Source organism: Gekko japonicus, unplaced genomic scaffold (assembly GCF_001447785.1).
Source record: "Gekko japonicus isolate JY-2015 unplaced genomic scaffold, Gekko_japonicus_V1.1 scaffold923, whole genome shotgun sequence".
Lineage (NCBI taxonomy): Eukaryota > Metazoa > Chordata > Lepidosauria > Squamata > Gekkonidae > Gekko > Gekko japonicus.
Window position 1 is genome coordinate 498747 of NW_015171530.1, and position 15921 is coordinate 514667.

Below are 15921 nucleotides of genomic sequence, written 5' to 3' on the forward strand. Positions count from 1 at the left end.
TGCAATAAGCTGCTACTTAACGGCACTTTCCACCACCAGTAAGAACAATAGTATTTAGTGTTTACAGGACAATGTATAAGAAGTCAGAATTGCCCTCACAACGAAGGAAGACTGCCTTGTTCCCAGAAGCAATTTGCTTTCCTTCCGTTTTGCCTGTTAGACTGCAGAAGTGAGGGAGGAGGGCACTCCCCCCCCCATTAGCTACTGGCTCAAGGGTGGAACCCTGGGTGGCTGCATCACCTGCAAGGAAGATGACCCTGGCCTCGGTTTCTTGTTATTCATTTGTTGCTAGCATCTCTCCTCTGTTCTGCCTTTTAACCTGTTAACCTGAGGGAAGGGCCCATCCCATATCTTATATTATCTATGCACAGCAGCAGAAGGCTTTAATTTTTGTTGCTGTCAGCTACTTCAGGAAACATCTCATCCATTAAAATATAATAAATATTGCAGAAGGAAAGCATGAGACTGGGCAAATAGAGGCTTGCCTAAAGCCACTTTGGTGATTCATGGCAAAAGGGAAGCTTTAAACTGGGGGACTTCCTGATTCGTAGTTCAGTCTCTCGGTCCCTGGCCTCACTTTCTGTTTTGGCAGCAAATTCTGAAGAGTAGGGGTGAGAAAGAGCTCCCGGGATGCTCAGGCAAGGGCTGCTCTGAATTCACAGAAATGCAGTCATGCATTTGATTAGCAAACAGCGAGTACAAATAGGGGAACGGCCATCACCCTTCCTTGTGATGTCTGGTTAGACGCTGTTGGAGGCAGAGAGCTGGGCTAGCTGGATCTTTTATTATAGTCCTGTATGCTGCGTGCCTCTTTTTGGGTGTCTTTGTTGTGGTTTCTAAAGTACTGAAGATTACTGAGCTGAGAATACTTAAAGCTGACACTCTTGAACCATCCTTTTCATACTCTTGGAGTGCTTAAAGAGTAATGAATGGTTAGTAAAGGTAAAGGTTCCCTTGCTCGAAAGCCAGTCGAATCCAACTCTAGGGTTGCGGTGCTCATCTCCGTTTCAAAGCCGAAGAACCAGTGCTGTCCGAAGACATTTCCATGGTCATGTGGCCGGCATGACTAAACACCAAGGTGCACGGAATGCTGTTACCTTCCCACTGAAGTGGTAAAAAGTAAAGGTTCCCTTGCTCGAAAGCCAGTCGAATCCGACTCTAGGGTTGCGGTGCTCATCTCCGTTTCAAAGCCGAAGAGCCAGCGCTGTCCGAAGACATTTCCGTGGTCATGTGGCCGGCATGACTAAACACCAAGGTGCACGGAACGCTGTTACCTTCCCACTGAAGTGGTAAAAGGTAAAGGTTCCCTTTCTCGAAAGCCAGTCGAATCCGACTCTAGGGTTGCGGTGCTCATCTCCGTTTCAAAGCCGAAGAGCCAGCACTGTCCGAAGACGTTTCCGTGGTCATGTGGCCGGCATGACTAAACACCATGGCGCACGGAACGCTGTTACCTTCCCACCGAAGTGGTACCTATTTATCTACTTGCAGTTTCTTGCTTTCGAACTGCTAGGTTGGCAGGAGCTGGAACTAGAGACGGGAGCTCACTCCGTCTTGCGGCACCGGGGTCTCGAACTGCTGAACTACCGACCTTCCACAGCCTGCAGTCTTGCAATTTATTGCTTTCGAACTGCTAGGTTGGCAGGAGCTGGAACTAGAGGCAGGAGCTGGAACTATGGCCCCTCTATTAGTGCTATTCTGAAGATGGCACCTGTAATCATCTTAGGGGAGTGAGAATGGAATTTGGCAATGCTCTTTCCTATTTGGCTTGAACATGTCCATTTGGGAAAGGCATCCTTTGCACCTGTTCATTCCCTGAAGTAATGAAATCTCCACCCACCCTAACTCTATAATAAGCGGCAATTTACATCATACTTTGGAGTCTTCAAAAGTGTTTTACCATTATTCACTAAACTCACCATTATATTATTTAACATAAGAACTTAAGGGAGACCCTAATGTGAGTTGGAACAGGCAAAGTCTGGTGTACAAAGAAGAAGAGAAGAAGACAATGAGATAGGAGGTCAGCACCTTCTCTCCTGCTAAGTGTCCTTTGTCTCCAGATTGCTACTCTTAGGACAATCTCCTCCTCCTCCTCAGAAGTTCCACACTCAGTCTGACTCTCTCTCTCGCAGCTGGTGATGCCGTTAGGACACTATCTGTCTTCACTGTCAAGTATGTCAGTTCCTAAATAAAGCTTTAGCTACCCTTTAATCAGGTTGTGCACCTTTGCTGCGTTAAGTAATCTGCTAACAATGTGCAACTTGTGGAGCAGAATTCTCCAGCTTGATTCTGTTGTTGCCTCAGTCATAATAATGATTTCCTGTCAAACTACATGTACTAACTTCTTGTAGGTGGTCTAAGGTTGTTGTGTTGTTATTTATTACTGATGTGAATGGTCACACTGCTTATCTTGTATGCATTTCAGAGATAAGTTTCAGTCTGCATCTCTGTCATTTCATTGCCTGTTGACTCTTGCGTTAACACTTTTTTTTGTCTTTATGCCCATCTGCCAGCTGATCAGGGGTCATTTTGTAGAAAAAGAGGTGCAGGAGCTCATTAGCATAACTCATTAGCACAACTCATTTGCATATGCCACACACCCTGACATCACTGGAAGTGTGTCAGAAGGCAACACCCACCGCTCAGGCTCCACTGGACTGTTTTGGATTGCTAGCTATTGGGGGGGGGGATGCACAGATCTGCACAGAAAGAGAGAGAGAGAAGGAAAGAAGGAGGAAAAGAGGGAAAGAAAGAGAGAGACAGAAATAAGGAGGGAAAGCAAGAGACAAACGGAGGTGGTTTGCCATTGCCTGCCTCTGCATAGCAACCCTGGGCATCCTTGGTTTTTCCCCATCCAAGTACTAACCAGGGCCCACCCCACTTAGCTTCCAAGATCTGATGAGACCAGACTAGCCTCAGCCATCCAGCTCAGGGCAACCTTTCGATAGCACAGGCTAAACCAGTAGAGACCAGAACAGAGTTAATGTAGCCTGTACAATATTGTGTTGGTTTTACTTTTATGAGTATGGCTGTCCCAGACCTTTCAGTTAAGCTAGGTAAGGTCTTAATGAACATATAAAATGTTTTATTGGTTTTCATATCACTGCTTGTTAACTTTCTTGGCATGCTTTCTCTTGTTCCATTCCCCATATTATTTCATTTATATGGGCAAAGAATTAAATTCATTGCAGACTCTATACCTTTTGGCTGTGGTCAAAATGCATTCATGATGGATGAGAGCAGGCCCTGTCTCATCCTGCAGTTCTTCTCTCTTAAAAGCCAGTCTTGAATGTCCAGAGAGATGCAAAACTCCTTACCATGTTCATAACATCCTGAACAACTTGCTCAGGGATTCCTGGAATCCATGTTCTGTTGCTTGATCTTCTTCACTGCTGTGGGAGTTAAGAGTGCTTTAGTGGGTGACTGTGACGGATTCCAAAAAGGGAACACCTAGAGAAGGGCGATGTGCAGACATAGGGCGGTGTGGAGAGATGGAATGTTTGGGAGGTTGATGGGCAGAAAACGGACAGAAGGGGGAGATGGGGACGGAGAGTGAGTGAGGTGGTTGTGAGCGGTTGGAGGCTAACAGCCATAGGGAACTGACACATTTTGGGAAGAATCCCAGAGGGCGGATTAATTGTTGGAACATATGGAACGTGTATCTGATGGAGGTTGTGCTGGAGGAAAATGCGAGGTGTCACAGTAAAGCCATTTTATTCTGTTACACAACGGAGTCCGGTCACTAATTTCCGCCGGTTTTAAGAGCCTTGGAGTGAACCAGGAGAGTTTTTATAATGAAGAACGGAGCCAGTGGGTAAGTGGTCCCCGCTACTACCCGAAGCTAGCAGTGTCCCTCGTAAGAGAAACCCAGAGTGGTGTCCAAAAAGTGGTGGCCTGTAAGAGCCCGTAACAGTGACTTCCAAGTAATACTTGCAAGAACCCTGTCAGGTGGGATTATTTAAAATTACCCTGAGACCATTCATGTAGGAGGCTGACAGGAAAGGGCCTTGCCTAAGACTACCCAGCAGGCGCATGACCGAGGTGCAGTTTGAACCCGTGACATCCCGGTACTCACCATTTACCACGATATCAACTCTCAGCTTTTCCTGGGAGAAAAGACAGTGGTGTGGCTCTCCAAATGTTCCTCAAAAACTAAAGAAAGCAGAGATGCTCTGGATAGGCCTGATCCCTCCCAGAAAAATGACAAGCTGTGCATTTGCTCTTCCTTAGTGCTTCTATGTAGACTTGTATAAGTTAAGTATTCCAGAGGCGTAGCTGTGTTAGCATGTTGCATCAAAATCAGGCAGGAATGTTGGGGCACCTTAAATACTGACACACTTTCTATATCAGCTTTCATGGATCTGGTTTCGTCAGATGCCCAAGAGGTGGGTCTCTCGCTCTGTCTCTGTATGTACAGCCCTTTGATGCTAGCTGTTTCCATTTTTTAAAATTCATAATCCGTATGCATAAAATAATAATAAGATAAGATAATGGATTTATACCCCGCCCTTCACTACCCAAAGGTGTCTCAGAGTGGCTTACAAACTCCTTTCCCTTCCCCTCCCCACAACAGACACCCTGCAAGGTAGGTGGGGCTGAGAGAGCTCTGACAGAAACTGCTCTTTTTCAAGAACAGCTCTTATCAGAACTATGGCTTGCCCAAGGTCATCTAGCAGGTGCAAGTGGAGGAGTGGGGAATCGAACCTGGTCCTCCCAGATTAGAGTCCGCGCACTTAACCACTACACCAAACTGGCTCTCACATAAACATGTATATGCTAGGAAAAGTTGAAGGCAGCAGGAGAAGAGGAAGACCCGTCATGATGAGATGGGTTGACTCAATAAAGGAAGCCTCAGTTTGCAAGACCCGAGCAAGGCTGTTAACAACAGGATGTTGGGGAGGTTATAAATTCGTACAGGTGCCCCATGTTGGAAGCAACCTAGCTTAACATAAAATAAACATATGGTTGTTTTATATATGATTTATGGTTGTTTTATGTATGATTTTAACCAGGGGTGTCGAACTCATTTGTTATGAGGGCCATATCTGACATAAATGAGACCTTGTTGGGCCGGGCCATGTGTGTCATAAGATGTAATGCCAGGTGGCGGAGATATAAACTTTATAAAGGACACAAAGACAACGATTTTTTTTTAACTTAAAATAAAAACATGCTTAAAACATTAGCACTCTTGCAACATTTTGTTTATTTAACAGTGTCTGATAACTGACACTTCTTGCTCTGGATTATTGCATCAAAGTGTCTATGCTGTTGCAATCTTGAGAATGCTGTTCAGGTGTGTATCTGTAAATTGCAAACCTACAATGACGCAACAGCAGAACTGGAAGAAGCAGCAGAAGACAGCCCAGTTCCACTGCGAGCCTGATAGAAGCCCTCCAGGGGCCTGATCTGGCCCCCGGGCTGCATGTTTGACACCTCTGATTTTAACTGTATTTATACATGTGTTTTTATGTAAGCCTCTCTGAGCCTGCCTCGCAGGGAGGGCGGGGTATAAATCAAATAAATAAATAAATATGTCTGCCAAATGAGGAATGATTTCATGAATCTGACAAAGTGGGCTCAAGCTTATCTGTCTTTAAGGCTAGGTTTTTAAAAATATAGATATATAAAACACAGAGTCATTTGCTGAAATTAGTCATGTCACTTCCAGCTACCGTTTCAGGTGCTTTACAAGCGTCATCTGTTCTCTCCTGGTATTGTCCTTACCTTACTACAGGGGTGGCCAAACTGCAGCTTGGGAGCCACATGTGGCTCTTTCACACAGTCTAATTTAATGTTAATAAAAAGCAAATTTGCATATTTTTCAATAAAAATGTGTGTGTGATACTTGTTTATGTCTTGTGGCTCTCAGACATATGACGTTTATTCTATGTGGCTGTTACCTCTCTAGCGAGCCTAATGCTCCGTGTGACCAGGGCCTCTCAGACATATGACGTTTATTCTATGTGGCTGTTACGTTAAGCAAGTTTGGCTACCCTTGCCTTACTAGACCATCAGCCCCCCAGTTTACATAATAGGATGCTTATTGACATTTCTGGTCAATTTCACCCTGAAGGCTGAGATGGGTGTGAATATAAAGATGTGTTCTTGAAAGAGGTAACTGGAGCAGGAAAGCGCCCAGCAATTAACTTCAGTGACAGGACACCCAGTCCATGAACACATGAAGCAGCCTTACAGTGAATCAGACCACTGACATTTGTATTGGCCGTGGCTCTCTGGAGTTCAGTAGAGACTCCACTCTAAAACAAAAAGGCATTTAAAATTACTCAGGCTTTGAGGCATTTCCAGAAGGGGTGTGTGCATGTTAAATGCCATCAGGTTGCTTCCAACATAGGGCACCCGTATGGATTTATAACCTCCCCAGCATCCTGTTGTTAACCGCCTTGCCCAGGTCTTGCAAACTGAGGCTTCCTTTATTGAGTCAACCCATCTCCTGCCCGGTCCTCCTCTTCTCCTGCTGCCTTCAAATTTTCCTAGCATTATTGTCTTTTCCAGTGACTCTTGTCTCCTCACAATGTGGCCCAAAGTACGATAGCATCAGTGTAGCCATTTTAGCTTCTAGGGAGAGTCCAGGCTTGATTTGATCTGGAACCCACTGATTTGTCCTTGGTATCCACAAAACTCTCCTCCAATACTACATTTCAAACCACCTTTCTTCCTGTCAAGCTTTCGTCATTGGCCAATTTTCACACCCATAAATAGTAATGGGCAGGGCTTTTTTTTGTAGAAAAAGCCCAGCAGGAACTCATTAGCATAACAGGCCATACCCAACAGCAGGAACTCATTAGCATATTAGGCCACACCCCCATGCTACCAGAAGTGTGCTTATCCAGCCACACCCACCTTTTGCTTCTTCTGTTTACCCAGGGCTTTTTTTGTAGCAGGAACTCCTTTGCATGTTAGGCCACACACCCCTAATGTAGCCAATCCTAATGAGTTTCTGCTGTTGGGTGTGGCCTATTATGCTAATGAGTTCCTGCTGGGTGTGGCCAACTTGGAAGCAAGCTGGAACTCCGTTCCTGTGCGTTCCTGCCCAAAAATAGCCCTGGTAATGGGGAATACCATAGTATGAATTATCTTGGCCACTAGCAACACATCCTTACACTTAAGAACCTTTCCAGCTGCTTCATTGTTGCCCTTCCAGTTCTCGATCTCCCTTTTGACGATGGAGTTAAGGAATAGAAAATCTTAAACAAGTTCAATCTCTTCACCATCAACCTTAAAGTTGTGTAATTCCCCAGTAGTCATTACTTTGGCCTCCTTGATATTCAAGTGTTTTCCTGCTTTGGCATTTTCTGCTCTAACCTTCATCCGTAGTAATTTCAAGTCTTCGTGGTTTTCTGCCATTAATGAAGTCTCATCTGCATATCTCAGACGGTTAGGGTTCCTTCCCTTCCAATTTGCACTCCACCTTCATCTAAATCTAATTCAGCTTTCATTATGATATGTTCTGCATATAGACTGGATAGGGAGATAAAATACCTCGTCTGACACTTGTGCCAGCTGCAAACCAATCCTTTTCTCCATATTTTTACCTAACGGTAAAGGTAAAGGTTCCCTTGCTCGAAAGCCAGTCGAATCTGACCCTAGGGTTGCGGGGCTCATCTCCGTTTCAAAGCCAAAGAGCCAGCGCTGTCCGAAGACGTTTCTGTGGTCATGTGGCCGCGGCATGACTAAACACCAAGGCGTAGGGAACGCTGTTAACCTTCCCACCAAAGTGGTACCTATTTATCTACTTGCAATTTCTTGCTTTCGAACTGCTAGGTTGGCAGGAGCTGGAACTAGAGACGGGAGCTCACTCCGTCATGCGGCACCCGGGTCTCGAACTGCTGAACTACTGACCTTCCACAGCCTGCAGTTCAGCGTCTTAACCACTTGAGCCACCGCAGCCACCTAATGGTAGCCTAGCCTAAAGAGGATTTGTGAAGTTGTCTTCTGCCTTAGTCTCCTGAAGATATACGTGATTGCCTTTATATCCCTCACTCATCCAGATCAAGGCCTGCTTAACTTCGGCAGGATATCTGTTTCAAATGCTTTCAGGCCAGAGCCTTGGGGCTGATTCAGTATCATCAGTGCAAGTAGCTGTTGCCAGAAAAATGCCCCAAATGGCACTGGCTCAAGTTATTTGAAATCTCTGGTAGAGCTCAGCTTGCATTCTAGTATGTACTGAGAGGTCATTTACATAACCAAGAGGAAGAGAGTAAATACACTTGAAAAAACAGTTCCTGCCAGTGAGGAATTCTAAAGTATCTCAACCACATATCTGTTCCTGGCTTGACCCTTCAGGGTTGCAAACGCCACTCAGTTGCACAACAGCAGCTTGCTCTTCCCAAATGAAAACAGGTTGACAATGAGAACACAAAGGACAGCAGGGCACATTTTAAAGGAGGGATGCCAGCTAAACGGAAAGCTTGGGACCTACATACAGGTCAGCCGTCTCTGGTATTGACACCATTTCCTCTGACACTTGTGCTAATTCTGCAGTGGTCCGTGTACAGCAATTGTCTGTTGTTGCTGATTATGTGGCCTTCCTCACAGGATGCCTGTGGTTTCCTGTAGGTGGCAGTTCATCTCCTTTGATTGATATGTAGAGAGAAGGCCGTGTAGAAGCACTGTGGAATAGTCCACTTCTTTCTCTGTGTGGGGACCTGAAGAAGTTGGCTAGAAGAAGGTAGAACCTCCATCTTTTTCTTAGCTCTCTACCCATTTTTGTCCAAAGTATTCTTCAGTGCAGCCTGGCAATAGCATTTTCTGCTCTATATGGTGGGGCTTTTGAGGGCTCCGCCCCCTTTCTTAAAGGCAGAGCCCCACAAGAATTTCTCCTGTAAATGCTTTTTAAAATAATTTAAAACATTTTTTAAAGCCATGCACACCTTTAAGCAGAGTGGGGTGCTGTAGCTGACTAATTCCCGCACTAAGCAAGGGGGTTGGAGTAGGTGACCTCCAGGATCCCTTCTAACTCTGTGTCAAGAAACTGGTCTCCTTTAAGAGAGTTTTTTCTGCCTAAGTGCTAGCTTTCTTGACTAAAGAAGTCTGCTGGCTTGTTATCAGAATTGTTGCTTAGGCTGGCAGAAGTGATTAATTTGCAGCAGCTGAGAACTGTCATCTGCAGTGGTTGACAGCTTGCAATTTAGAGATCTATCCTGGTAACAGCTTTCTGTTGGCTAAATGGCTTTTCTTTCTGCACTGAGAACTTCAGCCCTACCAGAAAAAAATATTGCCCCACAAGCCACACAATCATGGCTATGGGCGTGAATATGCATAGTTGTAGTTTCCCCATTCTGTTCTCACAACAAATGTGTGAAATACATAGACCAATCACTCTCAGCACCAAAGGATACCCAGTGAGCTTCATGCCAGAGAAGCGATGTAAATCCGGAGCGCCCAGATCCAGAAGGTTAGCTTATGCTTGGACAGCCTCCCTGGTGTTTGTAACAAAGATGAGAGGTGGGAGAGAGAGTCGCCTCTTTCTCATGAACAGAAATCCCCAGGGCTAAAGGGAAGAATTACCGATTTCTCTCCAGCATGTCATGTTATACACGTTGGATGTTTCAGATTGAAAACTGTAAAAGTCACTGGTTCTGTGAGTCAGGCAAGAGGCCCTAATGCTGGGACTGCAGGCAGGACCTCGCAAGGCAATTCCAGAACATGAGCCACCTCTTCTGTTAACAAAATATTTTTGGTTGTTAGCACATCTGGTGCTTCAGTAGCAAAGGAAAAAGCCTTCCCAGTGCAAACCAAGCCACATAGTCTTGCCTGCAAGGGAAAGTTTGCTCCCAACTACATGAAATAATAGGATTTGGCAGGACCTTTAAATTGATTATGTAGCTGCACGGTGAGAGGTTGAGCTGTGTCCATTATAACAAGGCATAACATTTTTTCTGTAGCGTTAATCTAGGCACTATCTAGATTGTCTTTGAATGCCACTTGGGAGGCTGTGTAAAAGAGAACTAGTTTACAGCAGAACATACATGTATCTTTTTTTTTTTTTTGCATTTTGTGTGTGTGCGCGTGTGCCTGGAAGCCAATCGGACCTCTGGCAACTCCTACCGGGGCATGGAGGATGTTCAGAGAAATGGCTTGATAGCCTGCCTCTGCCTCCTGGCCCTGGTATTCTTTGGAGGCCCCCCATCCAAGTACTTGCCAGGGTCAGCCCTTAGCTTAGCTTCCAAGATATGACAAGATCGGGCTTGCCTGGGCTACCCAGGTCACGGCCAGAAAACACATTTCTGATCATTGCTCAGGTCTGCTTCAAGACTTTCAAGTTATTTTAAATCGGTGTGCCCTAACAAAGGCAGCTCTTACTCAGGGCCATTTTAGGATGGAAGTAAATCTTTTTAATGACTGAAAAATTGGTTCTCTTGCCTTGCAATCAGGAAAGTATGCAGGCCCTTCTGCAGGTGTAAAGGATGGTGTCACTACCAATTACTGGGGTTGTTTCCATGACATCTTTCGCAAAGGATGACGAGCAACAGTGACCTAGCCTAGTCAGGATCACCTTTTGGCTGGTGAAAGGACGGCGGGGTAGGGAGATCTCCCAGCACCTCAAGCCCCTACTATTACTTGTCCAGACTTCTTTTGCTCTTGCTGCTGAAAACTAGGACAGAGAAGGCACCACTCGTTACTACTACTACTGGGCTTCAGTTCAGCACCAAATTTCTGCCACTGTGCCGGTACCACAGCGCAGGTAGTTGGCAGTTCTTTGTTCCTCTTTGGTGTAGTGGTTAAGAGTGGCAGACTCCAATCTGGAGAACCGGGTTTGATTCCCCACAGCTCCACATGCAGCCGGCTGAGTGACTGTGGGTCAGTCACAGCTATCTCAGAGCTGTTCTCTCAAGAGCAGTTCTCTCAGACCGACCTACGTCACAAGGTATCTGCTGTGGGGAAAGGAAGGAGATTGTAAGCCGCTTCGAGACACTTGAGGCCTGCTGGGTAACCTTGAGCCAGTCACAGTTCTCTCAAGAGCAGTTCTCTCAGAGCTCTCTCAGCCCCACCTACCTCATAGGGGGGGTCTGCTGTGGGGAGAGGAAGGGAAGGGGATTATAAGCTGCTCTGAGACTCTGAGTGAAGGGTGGGGTATAAATCCAACTCTTATTTCCTTGTCAGTTAAAACTGTAACTTCTTATAAATAAAATACTCAGTCTGACTATCAGATTATTGATCCCAAAATGTTATAGCAGTGAATTCGAGGGTAATGTTTGGAGCAAAGGATACACGCAAAGTCTGTTTTACTTGTAACCGTTAACATTAACTCCAGTCACGAAATATAGAGTGCTGATGGAGGTATCCACACCTTGCTTCTGTCTGTGTGTGTCAAAAGCAGTAAGGAGAAGACTTTCAGCCACCCACACCTGCCAGGTCATGATCCCGTGCTGGCACCCCTTTTGCACCCTTACTTCATGTTCACCTTCCTGCCTCCTGGCAAGCCACCTCTTTTACACTTAGCAGACGTGAAATCCGCACCAAGCCCTTGTTTACTGAGCAGCTGCCGGAATGAACATGCAAAGACTCCCACTTAATTCAGTTGCACATTTTTTGGTTTCATATTTACCCTGACAAACCAGTTTTGAAGCCAAGAACAACCACCCCTGTCTTTAGGGAGCTAAATTTCACCCTGGAATTTTAATAGGGACAAAAGGCATATATATAAATGCTGTTTTTAAATAAATGCTGTTTTTAAATATATATTTTAAATATATATATATTTAAAAACAGCATTTTTTCTTTTCAGGCAATATAATACCCCCAACCTTCTTCCCACCCCTGCCCAAAACATTAAAAAAAACCCAAGCACTGAAGGAATAAAGGAATGATTTATTTCAGGGTCTTTATACAGTTTGAAGCAGAAGGGGACGGGGAGGCATTAATTCCCTTTCAATCCAAGTTCCCCTCAGAATGTTTCATCAGCCCCCTAGGCAGGAAGCCCATTGCTCGTCATCACGCCATGTTACCTCAGAGAAGCTTCCTCCTCCATTAACCAGAACAAGAAAACCAGAACATCCTACATTCCAGTTGTTCTGCTTTAAAGAACTTCCTCCTTCAAGAACCCAGAGATCCCGCCAGTTTCACTCATCCAAATTGGTACCCAAAAACGGGGCACACGGAAATGGAAGGACATCATCAAAAAGTTAGTCCATCGGAGTTGGGGGGGGGGATTGCAGCTCCGGTGGTTTCCTTCTCACTGCAGACTTCAGTCTAGCCACCTGCTCCTTGAGCGCTCACGGACCTGAAACACCTCCTCCACCCTCACACGGTTGGGTTGTTATGGGGCAACTGGGCTGTCCCCTCAGGACGCCACAGATGTGACCGTCCATCATCTTCCCAGCCTTTCCCTCCCTTAAAGTCACGTTTGTGGATCCTGTGCCTTTCGGACTCCACACAGCCCAAGGCTGGGATTTTTTAAAAAATCTGCACAACATGGTTTTAAAAATACAAATCAAGGAGGGGGAAAATTAAAGGGGGCAGCCATGTTAGGATCATAGCAGCAAGATGGCAAAAAGTGCTGTGCTGTTGTCGAGGCCGGTTGGTTTCTTGGAGCCTGCATACGCAACAGTCCATATCAGACGATGCAAAGTCGGGGGGGCGGGGGAGAGGCGAACAACCACAAGCTGGGCTGTTTCCAGTGAGAGGAAGCAGACAAAAGTTGAAAGCCTTCCTTTTCATCTGCACAGCGTCTCAAACAATACAGTAAGCTGAAGAGGGGAGGGGGAGAATTCGTGCCTCTTCAACACTGGGCACACTTCTCGGCCTGGTTTAAAATCTTACCTATGCAGCTTTATCAGATGCTACCTGCAGTGATAGCGAAGATCAGCTGTGCATTACAAGTGTTCCGAATTGGCACTGATCAGCAGACCAAAACAAAAACGAAAACCCCCCCGGCACAGGCATGCCCTCCCTCTGAGCAGGGAGGAACCAGGACTCCTGGGTTCAGGAGGAGTGTTACAAGAAGGTTGGGTGCCAAAACTCCTGGATTCTGTTCCCAGTTTTGGAAAAGAACTGGGGTTCAGTGGATTACAGAACAGAGCATCCAGGAGCCACAATTTCATGTTCAACTCCCTTTGCTAATAATGCCCAAGGGATCGGGAAATGGCCCTGCTAAAAATCAGCGTTAGTTTATTAACTCATTAACAAAGACAATAAAATGCCAAAATAGATGACACTCCCCCCTTCTGTTTCACTGAAAGGGGTGGGGGGGGGGGGGAGAAAACATTTCCTTTCCCTCCTGTAGGGGAGGAGAGAAGCCCCTCCTCTTCCCCAACCTGGGCACCAGGGTCTCACCCCAATACATCACATTAAGGGGTCCAGAGATGGGTTACTGGGGTTCACAGCCACGTAGCAAAGCGCAGTTGTACAGCAAGTCAACAGGGGCACCCCCAAATCAGTACCCCCTGAATCCTGTGCTCCCCTCCATAATCCAGCAGGGGAGCTGGGTACAGTCCCAAATCATCTCCTGGTGAAGTAGAGACCTGCAAGGAAAGAGATCTCGTGAGGGATTGCAGCAAAGCGCTCAGGAGTCGTGCAACTGCAGATCAGGTTCAGGTACAAGGCAGCAACACCTAATCACTTGTTGATGACTTATGAATGACCAGAAATTGGATGTCTGGTCATTTACATGAAAAACAAATCAAAAGCTAATTCCCCCATATGCATGCACCCTCCCCCCATCATTACTGCTTATTTAATACCAGCAAATCATGGAACAGTAAAATGTGTGTCCCCTTTGTCCGTCTATCCATCTACAGCAAAAAGCACAACAAATACCGAATGTAGAATTGCAATCAGCATTTGCACACAACGCTGCTTCTCTGTGGCAACATTCATGTGAACCATTCAGGTCAAACATCTCTCTCAAGCTTTCTTCATGTGCCGTCCCATACTCAGGTGGTGCAGCAAAGGTTTCACATGGGTTGCGGAATTTACAAAACTGGCTCACCATGCAGATTGGCTCCTTCCACTATGTGGAAAGCCTACAGGCCCATCCCCAACCAGTGTGTGTGTGTGGGGGGGGGGGGGCTCAGTGGGAGGCAGAGGCTTTAGTAACTTGAGGGGAAAGTCACTAATTTTGGTCTCATTCTGGATTATTCCAGTCCACTCAGCCTAGAGCAGTGGTGGCAAACCTATGGCGTGCCATCGCCCCAGCCAGGCCCAGACCATCATTAAAGTGTCGAATTCTCTGCCAAATAATTTTAAGTAAATGAAAGCATTTGGGATTGCTTTCCTTACTTTGTTTGGATCATCTTAAGTTAAGTATGAGTTGCTTTTTCCTAAAGTAAAACCTCAGTATCCACGTTAAATTGCCGTGTTGGCACTTTGCGATAAATAAGTGGGTTTTGGGTCGTAGTTTGGGCACTCGGTCTCTAAAAGGTTTGCCATCACTGGCCTAGAGGAAGTTAACTGTATGCCCAACCATATGCAGCCTTGACCCGTGCCCCTCCTGGCTAATTAAAGCTGGCCGCGAGGGGTTTCCAGGTGCTCTCAGGGATATTACCAACAAGTCCCTCTCTGAGGGGCTGTTCCCGGGGACGAGTCCCTCTCTGAGGGACTGTTCCCGGGGACGAAGTGATGGTCCGTCCTCTCCTTAAAAAACCATGTCTGGATCCTGCCGAATTGGCCTTATCAGCCTGTTTCCAATTTGCCTTATCTGGGCAAATTAATTGAGAGGGCGGTGGCGATACAGTTGCAGAGCTTTATCGATGACGCTTCCATGCTAGATCCTTTCCAGTCTGGCTTCCGCCCAGGCCATGGGATGGAGACAGCACTGGTTGCCCTCACAGATGACCTCCGGAGGCACCTGGATTGGGGCAGGGCGGCAGTGCTACTGTTAGACCTGTCGGCGGCGTTTGACATGGTCAACCACCAGCTACTTGCCCACCGTCTCGCTGACATGGAAATTCAGGGGCTTGCCATGCAATGGATTGTCTCCTTTCTCCAAGGTCGGGGACAAAGGGTGGCTATTGGGGAGCAGCAGTCCCAAAGGCACTCACTAGTATGTGGAGTGCCTCAAAGGGCCGTGCTCTCCCCGATGCTATTTAACATCTATATGCGCCCCCTTGCCCAGATTGCCAGGGGGCATGGGCTGGGTTGTCACCAATATGCGGATGACACCCAGTTCTATTTGATGTTGGGTGGTCAGTCTGACTCTACCCCGGAAGACCTGGACCAGGCGTTACAAGACATGGCTGGATGGCTTAGACCAGTGGTGGTGAACCTATGGCACGGGTGCCAGAGGTGGCACTCAGAGCCCTCTCTGTGGGCACGCATGCCATCGCCCCAGCCAGGCCCAGACCATCATTAAAGTGTCGAATTCTCTGCCAAATAATTTTAAGTAAATGAAAGCATTTGGGATTGCTTTCCTTACTTTGTTTGGATCATCTTAAGTTAATGTATGAGTTGTTTTTTCTAAAGTAAAACCTCAGTATTCAGGTTAAATTGCTGTGTTGGCACTTTGCGATAAATAAGTGGGTTTTGGGTCGCAGTTTGGGCACTCGGTCTCTAAAAGGTTCGCCATCACTGGCTTAGACTGAGTCGATTGAAATTGAATCCGACGAAGATGGAGGTCCTGTGCCTGAGTCGGAGCGGTACGGGGTAGGGATCCCACTCCCGGCCTTTGATGGGGCACCGTTGGTGCCAGCACCGAGGGTCGGGAGCTTGGGAGTGCTCCTGGATGCTTCCTTAACAATGGAGGCCCAGGTAGCAGCCTTCTACCATCTTCAGCTGATTAGGCAGTTGGTTCCCTTCCTCGAACGCAATGATCTGGCTGCAGTGATCCATGCAATGGTCCCCTCGAGGTTGGACTACTGCAATGCTCTCTACACGGGGCTGCCCTTGGTGCAACTCTGGGAGCTGCAGCTGGTGCAAAATGCGGCGGGCCAGGCTGTTGATGGGTCTCCCCAGGTGGAA

The 15921-nt window shown here is 46.6% G+C and overlaps 1 protein-coding gene across 1 annotated transcript in view; it reads right to left on the reverse strand.

The window, feature by feature from the left end:
* Positions 1–11825: 11825 nt before the first annotated feature.
* Positions 11826–15921, reverse strand: part of MAPK3 (mitogen-activated protein kinase 3) — a 14722-nt gene continuing 10626 nt past the window's right edge. The window contains exon 9 of the mRNA XM_015419576.1: positions 11826–13487. The gene's annotated coding sequence lies outside the window, so the exon portion shown is untranslated. The remainder of the gene's footprint in view (positions 13488–15921) is intronic.